Source organism: Elephas maximus, chromosome 26 (genome assembly GCF_024166365.1).
Source record: "Elephas maximus indicus isolate mEleMax1 chromosome 26, mEleMax1 primary haplotype, whole genome shotgun sequence".
Classification (NCBI taxonomy): domain Eukaryota; kingdom Metazoa; phylum Chordata; class Mammalia; order Proboscidea; family Elephantidae; genus Elephas; species Elephas maximus.
Window position 1 is genome coordinate 15,837,559 of NC_064844.1, and position 14,201 is coordinate 15,851,759.

Sequence of the window (14,201 nt, forward strand, 5' to 3'; positions counted from 1 at the left end):
TTTCCAAGGCTGTCAATCTTTACAGGGGGAGACTGCCACGTCTTTCTCCCATAGAGCGGCTGGTGCATTCAAACTTCCGACCTTTTGCTTAGCCAACGAGCACTTTAACCACGCTCAGTTGTTCACCTCAAAATCTGGGTCCACCCCTGAATGTGAATGCTCATAGACTGACGAAATGACCACCTATCCCTGAGAAGGTTGAGAAATGCGCTGTGGGTCAGATGCGTCCTCGGGAAGTCTCAACCACCACACGCAAAGTCTAAGCATCTTGGTGGGCTGAGCCCAGTTGTGTTTGAAGACCTGCATTTATGGTCCCTAGATGTAGGCCAACTATTTTATCTGGTGTTCATTCAAAGGAATTACAATCATTCTGACGCTGGAGGACGAGCGGACGTGCTGGACTGACTGAGAGGTGGGGGTGGGTTTCCACCATGTTCCCTCCTTCCTGAGACGTTTCCAAGAGTAACTTGACTCGAGTAATTTTTGCTCTAATCACTGGCTTTAGATGTGAGTCCCCAGTGTTTCCCAAGGAGAAACAGTAATTCCTACAGACCATCTGGTCTAAGTTCATATAAAAGAAGAGAAACATTTTAAATCTAAATTCAACATAAACTGCATTTTCTTCTGTTCACACAGAAGATAAACACATCAGGGCCAGGCCAAATCTCCTTTGTTCACCCCGGTTTCCAGACCTCGCTGTTTTCTCTGGCTTTTCAAACAATGGGGCCAGCTCTCTCTGATGGCCAAGCTTTATCTGCAAAGAAAGCTATCTACACAAAGATGTGAGTGAAGCTTTGAAATGATAGTTTTTCTTTACCTTTGCCAGATACTCAAGCTATCCTCTAAATAGCTTTCTTTAGTGATCAGAATAAAGATTCAATCTCCTTGTCGTACTAAGCAAGACCTAAACTTCGGGGTGGGGGGTTGGGTTTTGCTCTTCTGAGTACACTTACATTGAGTTGTACTCTCTTTCCTTCCACCTATGGGCCTAGTTCTGTTCCGGGGGTGGGGAAGGGACACAAAAAAATTCCTCACACTACAGTTTCTCCGCATACTTGAAGGTGGGCTTTCGTGCTCCCCCAAATCTTATGTTCTCTAGGACAAGATGGCTCCACTTCTCCAGACAGCTGTTGTGACATGGTTGAGAGTCCGATCACCATTTTAGTCATTGTTCTTTGTATAAATTCCTGTTAACTATAGTCCGTTAAAGTATGGTGCCCAGAGAGGGACATACTGTATCTAGGCGGCTTCCCAAACCATAGTATTGTAGGCCTATCAATTCCTTTTTCCTGGGTATTGGTCTTCTGTTAATGCAGTTTAGGGTCACATTGTTATTATTTTATTACATGTGTGAGTACCAGCCTGTAAGATATTTTTATCTGACTTACAACCTATTTGAGTTATAATGAGCTGCATTTAGGACCTTTTTTTTGTACCTGTTATCGTTTGTAATATGCACTACGTACAGAGTTGCAGTTCGTAATTTGCTGATGTTATCATTCTCAGATGTTCACTTGCAAATGTTCAGTTTTATGATTTACTGTTCAAAACACTGTTGTATAGATTTAGCTTTCTAAACCTATTGCTCAAAAACATGGACTCAAATGCTGATGGCTTCACTAAAGCTGATAGGCAGATTCGGGAAGCAGTGATGTGTTACAGCAAAATATGTGAAGAAAAAAAGAAAAGGACCATACAGACAACTTTCACTAAATTTTCTGTCTAGAAATGCCATCCCTATTCCCAGGGATAATCCAGAGGATGTAGAACCTTCCACAAATTACCACAACTCACAAAATGCCAGTGTCGTCCAACTCTTCTTCATCCTCGAAGGAAATTTTTATGATTTATGTACTTTTTATGTATGTAAGTTTATGTGTAATGTTTCCAACCCCCAAAGACAAATAAAGATTGGATTTATAAAAAGTCAATAATAATGAAAACTAAAAAATAAATAAATAAGATATTTGACTTATGTCAGAACTGACTTCCAGCAGAGTTGTCAGAATGGAACCCTGTCAAAAGTTGGGGACTACCTGTATTCAGAAACTCCAAAACTCTTTACAAAGATACTTCCTTTGTGGAGTGACTGTATTGCTCCATGCCTCAATTTCTTCATCTCTAAATGGGAATCATTATAATCCTGAGTTCACAGGATTGTTGTGAGGAATACACGAGGTAACTGGTGAAGCTCAGCATAGTAACTACTCAATAAAGTTAGCTGCTGTGGCCTACTGCTGCTAGTATTTCTACCTTCACCTCCACCAAGTAGACCCCTACTACTACTTGGTGGTACACCCCTATGTTTGCAGTGATGCAAGGCACAGATTTTTGTGAGAGGGGTGAGTCTACCTGGAAAAGTTTCAGGAACACCAAGAAGATCCCTCTACCCATCTCCTGCTTGGAAATACGCTCTCTGCTAGCTTGATAGGGAGTCCCTGAGTGGCATAAACGGCTAAGTGTTAGTGAAAGATTGGTAGCTTGAGTCCACCCAGAGCTGCCTTGAAAGAAAGGCCTAGCAATCTACTTCTGAAAAACCAGCCACAGGAAATGCTATGGAGCACAGTTCTAGTCCGACACCTTGCGGATCACTATGAGTCGGAGTAGCCTGGACGGCAACTGGTTTTTTGTTGTTGCTGTTTTTAGCCTGATAGGATGCCTAGAGTTCTACCCTTCATCCATGATGAGTTCATTATGGGATCACAGGAATTCAAAGATCAATCTATCCCACAGCCCCATGAGGCCTGGAGAGCTGCCCATGCTGACCCACAGCTGGTTAAAGGAGCCTCGAACTGAGACCAGGTCTTCTATAGCTTTTGTTACCATTGGGTTAATGGTATACCAGCCACTTTTTAATACCTGTGGACCTCAGAGGTGAGGCATTATTCTGGTCCGAATGCATTTAGCATCCAGATAGATCTCTTTTGAAATGCATGAAGCTCAACAGACAAGAGCCAGAGCCTCACTGTCCTGTAGGCTTAGCACTCTATTAGGTGATGTTTCCTGGACGTGTTAGTTTTGTAAACTTTTGCCTTTTCCCCCCTTTATTTCTGTAAGATAAGGCTTGCAAGCATAATTATGGCTTTCCTGTGTGAGAGTTAGGAAGCCCTGGTGGATTCGTTTTGGTTTTTCTGTGTCATATTTGGAAAACCAGAGGTTCCCTGTGTAACATAATGGGAAAATGCAAGAAATAAATGACTTAGCTCTCATTGGTTCATTGTCATCCACAGATCAGTAGTGCCACAGTGCCACTGGCCTCATGGTGGCTTGTATTACCAAATCATATTTCTCAAAATCCATATCACCGACTAAAAATTTAAATACACTCAATTAGTAAGCATGCATTCCAATACTGAAAACACATGCCATAAAAAAAAAAAAAAATTAAGGAGAAAAAATGTAGCAATGAAAGGGCTAGCCTCTTTGAGAAGTTCTCTCCCACGAGGGTGTGAGTGACTGGGGGGACGGGATTGGGGGGGTGTTGCGAGGAGCTCAGAGGGCAATTTCCCACCAGCTTTGCAGTTTTCTCCTGGTAGCAAGTGGGCCATCCCACAGCTGGTCTTGGGGCCTGAGCACAAACCAGCAAGGCTCAGCTTTGGGACCTAGCCTGCTGGGCCTGGATATGTGGGGTGGTGGGCATAACCCACCCTCCCAGCAGAACCCAACTTGGCTGGTGGAGCTGTGTCTCTACATTTTAAGCAGTAGCAGGGGCAAACATATACATCCTGAATTTCCTAAACCGGCCAAGGTCAGCCTACCTCCATCTGAGTCACCTCTCTCGTCTAGACTTTAGTTGGAGCCCTGCCTTGGCCTTTTAGTGAGGCCCCAAAACGGTCTTAGTGTTCATGCTCAGCTGCCCTGGCCTCACTCAGGCTAGTGAGGATGGGGAAATGTCCTCAAACTGCAGGTGCTTCCCTTCGTTCTTGCAACATTGGGCCTGCCCTCGGAGCAGGCTGGGCCAGGATGTAAAGCCAAACACAGTGTTATACACTGAATTCTGTCCCCACAAAATGTGTTGGAATCCTAACTCCTATACCTGTGGATATAAGGGTAGGGTTTTCTTTGTTATGTTAATAAGGCCATACCAGTGTAGGGTGGGTCCTAAACCTCACCACTTCAGTTATAAGGAGCAAAGTAGACAGAGACAAGCAAGCACAAATGGCAGGAAGATAGATACCACGTGATGATCCCCAAGGAACCAAACAATGCCAAGAGACAAGGATATTCTCCCAGAGCCCGCAGAGAGAGAGCCTTTCCCTATAGCTTGTGCTCTGAATTCGGACTTCTAGCCTCCTAAACTATAAGAAAATAAATTTGTTTTGTAATGCCATCCACTCATCCACTTGTGGTATTTCTGTTTCAGCAACACTAGGGAACGAAGACGTTGAGATGGCCTGGCCACCCTCACACCTGCTTTTAAAAAGCAACACACACGTACAAAGCCACTTGGACAACAGGTGCACGTGTGCGCTGGTCCCTAGGTGCTGCAGGTAGAAGGAGGGCCTAGGAAGCTCCACTGACATGCCAGAGTAGCACACGTGCCTCCCTGATAGGCCATGACCCTGCACGCTGTGGGCAGGGTCAGCAACCTTGAACCAGCCTCTCACCTGCCTACCTCTAAGAGACCCTCAAGATAATACAGCATCTCTCCTAGCTCTGCCTCAGTCACCAGCAGTAGACTGAGCCTTCCAGGTCATCTGGCCCCACCTGGCCCTTGTTCCTGGACAGTTCTGCATATCCACTCATCTTCTCCCACATCCACCCCTCCCCACCTTGCAGATCCTTCCACTGCACTCTCTGGAATGCTCTTTGACATCAGTAAGCCTCTTAGAGCCTCCCCTCTTTCTGAGCGTCCTTCACCTTCTTCTTTAGCTGAACCTGGCTCTTTCCTGGGGGTCCTGCTCCTGGCGGTCCTCTCAGGGAGAGGCTAGTTTCTCTCTCCTATCAGGCAGGGATCAGGCAGGGCCTGGAGGTGGAGTGGAGTCCTCCTTGCTTTCCATTGCTGCTTCCAAATCACCTCTGTTCCCTTCTCCCTTCCAGGCATGTCATCAGTTTCCTTATGGCTATCAACTATGGCCTCGGTTACTCCTCCTCCTTTGGTGGAGATTCAGAACCCAGCTCCTACCTTCTCTTCCAACTCCGAGCCTGTTGACTTTAACACCCACCTGGTCAACCCTGACAACATACTCCCCTTCGTTCCTCAACCCCCTTCTCTTGCTCAGACTTCTCCTTCATTTCACTTCAGCCACCATTCCAGAGCCATTACCAATATCCCCACCACCTCTGAAATCTCCATGTTTGCTTTTATTTAGATGTTAAAAAAAATTTATATACACTAAAATTCTCTTTTTTCCTGTGCACAGTTCTAGGAGTTTTACCCGTGCATAGATTCCTTTAACCAACACCACAGATAAGACACAGAACAATCCCAACACCCCAAAGAGCTCCCCTATGCTGTCCCTTTATGTTCAGACCGTCTTCCCACCCCCAGCCCCTGCCAATCGATGATCTGTTGTCCCTATATTTTTGCCATTCCCAGAATGTCATATAAATGAAATTATACAGAACGTACTTTTTGCTACTGTCTTCTTCTATCCAACATAATGCAATTGAGATCCAGCCATGTTGTTTTGATGTACCTCCCTGCCCCCTCCCTTTTTTTAATTCATACCCCTTTTGAAGGACATTTGGGTTATTTCCAGTTTGGGGCAATTACGGATAATGCTGCTATGACATTTCTATGCAGATTTTGTGTGAATTTAGACTTCACTTCTTTAAGATAAATACTCAGAAGTGGTATTGCTGGATCATATGGTAAGTATATGTGAAATCTCAAAGTTAACTTTCTTCTCCTCTGACAACGATTCCTTATCCTCATGGTTCCTGTCCTCTTATACCTCACTCTGATATTCATTAACCCCACTGAGACCTGAAGTTCACTGAGCCCAGCATTTTTTCATTGCACATCAACCTCTTCATTTTTTTTTCTTTCCTTCTCACACAGCTTAGTTTGTAGGTTCATAATAATAATCACTGTCTTGAAAACGTTCCTAATTCCCTCTAACAGACCCTCTGGGCTGAACCCTAATCTGGTAAACTCAACTGTCCACCCATTCAAATAGAAAAATGTGGTTGGAGAAAAGCACACAACTGTGCCAATGGCCAGTTTATGACCATAAATCTCATTTGAGCATCCAACACTGTCCATCAATCAACCTTCTAAAATGACAATGTACTTCAAACTTCTCTCTCCTCAAGCATCTGGCAGCCCCTCCCTTTCTCTCAGCTGATGGTCTTGTCTTATATATTACTGAACAAATAGAAGCAATCAGATTGAAAGTAGCTAATGGTTTTCCCATCACCCATTCCACCATCCTGACTGCATCTGTACTGCACTCTCTGGCTTCCCTCCTTTAAAACAATGGCCTGTCTATGCTCCTATCCATGGCCAACCCATCTATTGTGCACTGGATTCCGTCCTTGCCCATCCCAAATATTCATCGACTTTACTGCGCAATTATCCCTTCCCTTTCTTGCCTTCATCAGTTTTTTTTCCTTGTGCTTTCTATGAAGGTCTACAGAGCAAATTAGTTTCTTATTAAACAATTAATATACATACTGTTTGGTGACATTGATTGCCAACCCCTCAACATGTCAACACTCTTGCCTTCTTAACCTTGAGTTCCTTATTTCCATTTGTCCAGCTTTCCTGTCCCCTCCTGTCTTCTCATCCTTGGCCCTTGACCGGTGTGCCCAGTTAGTCTCCTATACGGGGTTGTGCCACTTGTATTATTATTTGTTTTATGGGCCTGTCTAATCTTTGGCTGAAAGGTGAACCTCAGGAGTGACTTCAGTACTGAGTTACAAAGGTGTCCGGGGGCCGTACTCTCAGAGTTTCCCCAGTCTCTGTCAGACCAGCAAGTCCGGTCTTTTTTTGTGAGTTAGAATTTTGTTCTACATTTTTCTCCAGTTCTGTCTGGGACCCTCTATTGTCATCCCTGTCAGAGCAGTTGGTGGTGGTAGCCAGGCACCACCTAGTCATGTTGGACTCAGTCAAGTGGAGGCTGTGGTAGTTGTGGTCCATTATTCCTTTGGACTAATCTTTCCCTTGTATCTTTGGTTTTCTTCATTCTCCCTTGCTCCAGAGAGGATGGTACCAGTGGAGTATCTTAGATGGCTGCTCAGAAGCTTTTAAGACCTCAGATGCTACTCACCAAAGTAGGATGTAGAACATTTTCTTTATAAACTATGGTATGCCAGTTGAGCTAATTGTCCCCAAGACCATGATCCCCACAGCCCTCAGCCCAGTAATTCAATCCCTTAGGGAGTCTGGATGCATCTATGAAGCGTCCATGACTTTGCCTTGGTCAAGCTGTGCTGACTTCCCCAGTATTGTATACTGTCTTACCCTTCACCAAAGTTAACACTTTGTTGTTGTTAGGTGCCATCGAGTCAGTTCCGACTCATAGCAAGCCCTATGCACAACAGAACAAAACACTGTCTGGTCCTGAGCCATCCGTACAATCGTCGTTTGCTTGAGCTCATTGTTACAGCCACTGTGTCAATCCACCTTGTTGAGGGTGTTCCTCTTTTCCACTGACCCTGTAATCTGCCAAGCATGATGTCCTTCTCCAGGGACTGATCCCTCCTGACAACATATCCAAAGTATGTAAGATGCAGTCTCACCATCCTTGCTTCTAAGGAGCCTTCTTGTTGTGCTTCCTCTAAGACAGATTGTTCTTTCTTTTGGCAGTCCATGGTATATTCAATATTCTTTGCCAACACCACAATTCAAAGGCTTCAGTTCTTCTTCGGTCTTCCTTATTCATTGTCCAGCTTTCACATGCATGTGATGCAATTGAAAATACCGTGGCTTGGGTCAGGCGCACCTTAGTCTTCAAGGTGACATCTTTGCTCTTCAACACTTTAAAGAGGTCCTTTGCAGCACATTTACCCAATGCAATGCGTCTTTTGATTTCTTGACTGCTGCTTCCATGGCTGTTGATTGTGGTTCCAAGTAAAATGAAATCCTTGACAACTTCAATCTTTTCTCCGTTTATCATGATGTTGCTCGTTGGTCCAGTTGTAAGGATTTTTGTTTTCTTCATGTTGAATTGCAATCCATACTGAAGGCTGTGGCCTTTGATCTTCATTAGTAAGTGCTTCAAGTCCTCTTCACTTTCAGCAAGCAAGGTTGTGTCATCTGCATAACACAGGTTGTTAACGAGTCTTCCTCCAATCCTGATGCCCCGTTCTTCATGTAGTCCAGCTTCTCATATTATTTGCTCAGCATACAGATTGAATAAGCATGGTGAAAGAATATAACCCTGATGCACAGCTTTCCTGACTTTAAACCAATCAGTATCCCCTTGTTCTGTCCGAACAACCGCCTCTTGATCTATGTAAAGGTTCTTCATGAGCACAATTAAGTGTTCTGGAATTCCCATTCTTCCCAACGTTATCCATAATTTGTTATGATCCACACAGTTGAATGCCTTCGAGTAGTAAATAAAACGCATGTAAACATCCTTCCGGTATTCTCTGCTTTCAGCCAGGATCCATCTGACATCAGCAATGACATCCCTGGTTCCACGTCCTCTTCTGAAACCCGCCTGAATTTCTGGCAGTTCCCTGTCGATACACTGCTGCAGCCGTTTTTGAATGATCTTCAGCAAAATTTTGCTTGCTTGTGATATTAATGATATTGTTCTATAATTTCCACATTCGGTTGGATCACCTTTCTTGGGAATAGGCAAAAATATGGATGTCTTCCAGTCAGTTGGCCAAGAAGCTGTTTTCCTTATCTATTGTTTAGTTAATGTTTTTCCCTTCCCACCCATCAAAGATTGTTTCTTTCTGTGTGTAAACATTTTCATGAGTTTTTATAGTAGTGATCTCACGCAGTATTTGCCCTTTTGTGATTGACTTATTTCACTCAGCATAATGCCCTCTAGCTTCATCTGTTGTTTTTCAGATTCATCATCATTGTTCTTTATTGTTGCATAGTATTACACTGTGTGTATGTACCATGGTTTGTTTATTCATTCATCTGTTGGTAGGCACTTAGGTTGTTTCCATCTTCTTGCTATTGTGAAAATGTTGCAGTGAACATTGGCGTGCATATGTCTATTCATGCGATGGCTCTTATTTCTCTAGGATATATTCCTAGGAGTGAGATTGCTGGATTGTATGGTATTTGTATTTCTAGTTTTTTAAGGAAATGCCATATCATTTTCCAAAACGGTTGTACCAGTTTACATTCTCACCAGCAGTGCATAAGAGTTCTAAGCTCCCCGCAACATCTCCAGCATAACGTTTGTTATTTTGTTTCTTTTTTTTTTTTTTCGATTTGTGCCAGTGATGTCAGGGTGAGATGGTATCTCATTGTAGTTTTGATTTGCATTTCTCTAATGGCTAGTGATCTTGAACATTTCCTTACGTGTCTGTTAGCTGCGTGAATGTCTTCTTTGGTGAAGTGTCTGTTCATATCCTTTGCCCATTTTTTAATGGGATTATTTGTCTTTGTGTTGTAGAGGTGTTGTATTTTCCTATAGATTTTAAGGATTAGAACTCTGTTGGATTTGTCCTAGCCAAAATTTTTTTTCCCAGTCTGTGAGTTCTTTTTACTCTTTCAATGAAGTCTTTTGATGAGCCTAAGTGTTCAGTTTTTAGAAGATTCCATTTATGTAGCTTATCTTCTGGTGTTTGAATATTGTTGGTTATGGTTTGTATCCTATTTATGCCATGTATTAGGGCCTCTAGTGTAGACCCTATTTTTTCTTCTATGATCTTTATAGTTTTTGGTTTTATATTTTGGTCTTTGATACATTTTGAATTAGTTTTTGTGTATGGTGTGAAGTATGGGTCCTGTTTCAATTTTTACAAATGGACATCCAGTTTTGCCAGCAGCATTTGTTAAAAAGACTGTCTTCTCCCCTTTTAATGGATTTTGGGACTTTGTCAAAAATAAGGTGACCATAGGGCTGGATTTACATCTGAATTCTCGATCCTGTTCCATCGGTCAGTGTGTCTGTTGTTGTACCAATAGCATGGCCTTCGTCAATTTCTCCTTCTGCTGAATCCTTGCCATCATCATATAAACATTTTTTAATATAGCCCATCTTCAAAAATAACTTTTCCTAAAAGAGCTGTAAGTTCATAGCGGAGAAACTTAGCCAGGTGGTCAAGGTCAATCTGAACAGTGATAAATTATGTTGGTAGCATGTACCCTTGATATGATGTGATAAGAATGACACTTCATCTCTGAGGTCTTCCTCCAAAAATCCTGTAACCTCTATCTAACCATGAGAAAAACATCAGACAAATCCAAATTGAAGGATGTTGTACAAAACACCTGACCAGTATTCCTCAAAACTGTCAAGGTCATCGAAAACATGGAAAGCCTGAGGAACTGTCACAGTCTAGAGAAGTCTAAAAGACATGAATATTAAACGTCATGTGGTATCCTGGATGGCATCCAGAATAGAATAAAAGGACATTAGGTAAAAATTATGGCTGCCAGCATGGGTGGTACAAATGGAACATAGTTCTACTCTGACACACCTGGGGTCACTATGAGTTGGGGTCAACTCAAAGGCAACTGGTTTTTGTTTTGATTTTTTAGGTAAAAACTAAGAAAATCTGAATAAAGTATGGACTTTAATAATAATGTACCATATTGGTTCATTAGTTGTGATATATGTACCATAGTTACATTAACAGTTCGGGAAAGTAGGCACAGGGTACAAAGGGACTCTATAATCTTGCAATTTTCTGTACATGTGAAATGATTCCAAAATTTAAAGTTTATTCAAATTGTAAATAATAATAATTTCCCCTGATTCATGTCCCCCTCCATCTTCCCGGCATCTTCTAGCTTCTCTTTAGGGAGAAACTTCTGTAAGAGTTGTGTATTGCTGTGGTCTCCATCCCCCAGCTCTTCCAGCTCTTCCAGCTGATTCCCCAATCCACTCCACTCAAGCTACTGTCCTTACCTCTCAACCCAAATAGATTTTGTTAAGATCAATGATGCCCTCTATGTTGCCAGGACTCATAGTCAATTTTTTGCCCTCACCTTACTTGACCTTTCAGTTCAGTATTTGACCCAGGTTAACTGTTCCCTCTTTTCTAAAACACCCTTCTCTTGGCTTTGGGGATAATAACCTCTCCTGTTTTTTTTTTTTGCCTGCTTGTTAGTGGCTCCATTGCAGTCTCGTGGCTGGCTCTTTCTCCTCTGTCTAAAAGTACTGAAGTGGCCTCGGGCTCTGTCTTAGGCCTTCTACTCTTCTTTTCTATGCTCTTATCTCATCAATATGTTGCACCAAATCTCATGACTAAACACAACTTACCTGCTGTTGACTCCCAAATTTATACCACCAGCATTACCCCTATGCTGTATGGGCTATTACTGTGCCTGTTTTACAAATAAGCAAACACAGGCTTTCAGACATTAGGGGCCTACCCAAGGTTTGAACCCAGGTCTGTCTGATTCTAAGCCTATGCTGTGAGTTGCCAGGCTGCCTGCCACCCTTTCTGTCCATCCCAGACCCTGTCCTGCCTACTCCCAGGGTCTCCTATGTATGCTGCTCATTCTGGTCTCATGCTTTTGTCCACCTGGTCCACTTCTCCTGGAGTGGCCTCATTTCATCCCCCTATTCCATCCCAGCTGCGGTGGGGAGATTCTTCTTCCTGAGGTGCAGGTCACTCTCTTCCAGACGACCCTGAACAAGAGCTGGAGTCCAACCCTAAATCAACTTAGAGCTCATTTATATCTCATTATCATACTTTCTGAATCCAAGGTGGGTGCCCTTGGCCCACAAGTATAACTGCACACTTGGGGACGCTGAAACAGATTATCTGATGCTGAGACTGTTGGGGACATGTGGGCCTTGTGCCTCCATCATTATGCACCATCTCCCACGGTGGTCTGTGTTACCCAGGGTGGCTTTCTCTACTGAGAGAGGGACTTAATGAATGTATTTAAAAAATCTGTGTATTAGGTGAGGTTAAGGGAATACTTCAAAACTCTTTTCTCCTGGGTCTTGGGAGGCCAAGGGAAGTTCAATCTGGAAGTCAAGGAATTATTTAGAATTCACTGTAGTCACAGAGAGGTCAAGCAGTTCCCATAGGGGCCACCGAGTTCAAAGGAATGTACTGAAGGAAGGGGGTAAGGCTGCAATCATGATCATTCTGGAAGAACTGAAAGTTCCCAGAGGGAAGTAACAAGGAAGAGGCTGGAGACCTGTTAGGTGGCGGTGGGGGAAAGGCCCATCTGTGGGAAGGCTTGTATATTGGTTGAGAAAGAGAGAACTGATATCATGGCCCCAGGAAAAACATGTGGGACTGGGACGTCGGGTCTTTTTCACTTACAGTGAGTTCATCGTTAGTCCCCATGATGCTGGTCTGGCTCTGCCCCCATCCCTGCTAACTTGTGTGACTACGGTCAAGTCAATTTGTTTTCCTGGCCTCAGTTTTCTCATCTCTAACTTGAGGAGGTTGACACATAAATGGTGGGGTTGGGCTAAATGGTTCTAAGTGCCTTTCAGCATCCTGAGTCAATCTGAGGCAATACATCCATTATTTTCTTACTGAGCCTGGGCCACCCCTGCCTCAGGAAAGAGCCAGAGTGATCTGAGCACTCTTATACAGGCCTCTCAACAAAAGCTCTTTTCCACAGAAAGCAGAGGATGGGCAGGGGCCCAGGAAAGGAGGGCTGTAGATGGTTGTGTCTTGCTTGCTGTGGAGGAAATGAGGCTGCATTGTATCTTCAGAACAGTCTATCCCCAATCTCCAAGTTGAAATGAGCATCAGTTTCAGAGTTGGCAGAAGCCATGTCTCTGGTTGTCTGCCCAGCTCATGCCTTGGGAGGAAGTAAAAGTTTGTGTGGGTTTTGTGTGTGTGTGTGTGTGTGTAGTAAAAACACATATACCAAAGCATTTGCCATTTCACCCTTTTTTTGTATGTAGTTTGGTGACATTATGTTCACCATGTTGTATAACCACTACCACTATCCGTTTCCAATTTTTTTCATCTCTAATAGAAACTCAGTGCCCCTTAATTACTCCCCTTTTCCCCTTCCACCAGTCTCTGCCCCTAAAAGACTTTGATCTCTATGCATTTGCTTGTTCTAGATACTTCATAAAAGTGGGATCATACAATATTTTGTCCTTATGTCTGCTTATTTCATTCAGCATAATGTTTTCAAGGTTTACCCATGTCATAGCATATATCAGAATTCCATTTCTCTTTATGGCTGAATATTATTCCATTGTATGTATAGATCACCTTTTGTTTATCCATTCATCTGTTGATGAACACTTAGGTTGTTTCCACCTTTCGACTATTGTGAATCACGCTGCAATGAACACTGGTGTACAAGTCTCTGTTTGAGTCCTTGCTTTCAAGTCCTTTGAGTATATACCTAGGAGTGGAATTGCTGGGTCATATGGTAATTCTAGGAGCCCTGGCGGCATAGTGGTTAAGAGTTTGGCTGCTAACCAAAAGGCCAGCAGGTCGAATCTACCAGCTGCTCCTTGGAAACCTTGTGGGGGCAGTTCTACTTTGTCCTGTGGGGTCACTATGAGTCGGAATCAACTTGATGGCAATGTTTTTTTTTTTTTTGTAATGGCAATTCTATGTTCAACTTTTTTGAGGAACCATCAAGATGTTTTCCACAGTGACTACACCATTTTAAAATCCCACTAACAATAAAGATTCCAATTTCTCCGCATCCTCACCACCACTTATTTTCTTTCTTTCTTTTTTTTTTTTTTTGATAATAGCCATCTTTGTGGGTGTGAAGTGGTATCTCATTATGGTTTTGATTTATATTTCCAGGAGGGGGTAGAGGGTGCCAAGCCTGGCCCTTCTCTACCAGGTGGGGCCACCTCCTGCTCTAGCATTTGCTTTGAGTTCCTCTCCTCGAGAGACTTCTTATCAGGAAGTTGCTAACCAAGGCGAGCGCTGAGAGACATTAGACCCCACCAGGGTTTGCATGCCTGAAGAACATATCTAGAGTCAGAGGAACCCCAGTGGCTGAGTGATTGCTAATTTTGTGCCCTTCCTCTGCCCCACACACCTCACCATGCAGGTACATACCTACTCATAAGTTCTTTGCATTTTGAGAAAGAAAATATAAAGTCAGGAGCATTTAAGTCAGAGTCTTCACTGGGTTGCTTGAGATAAACCATGAAACAGTGCTG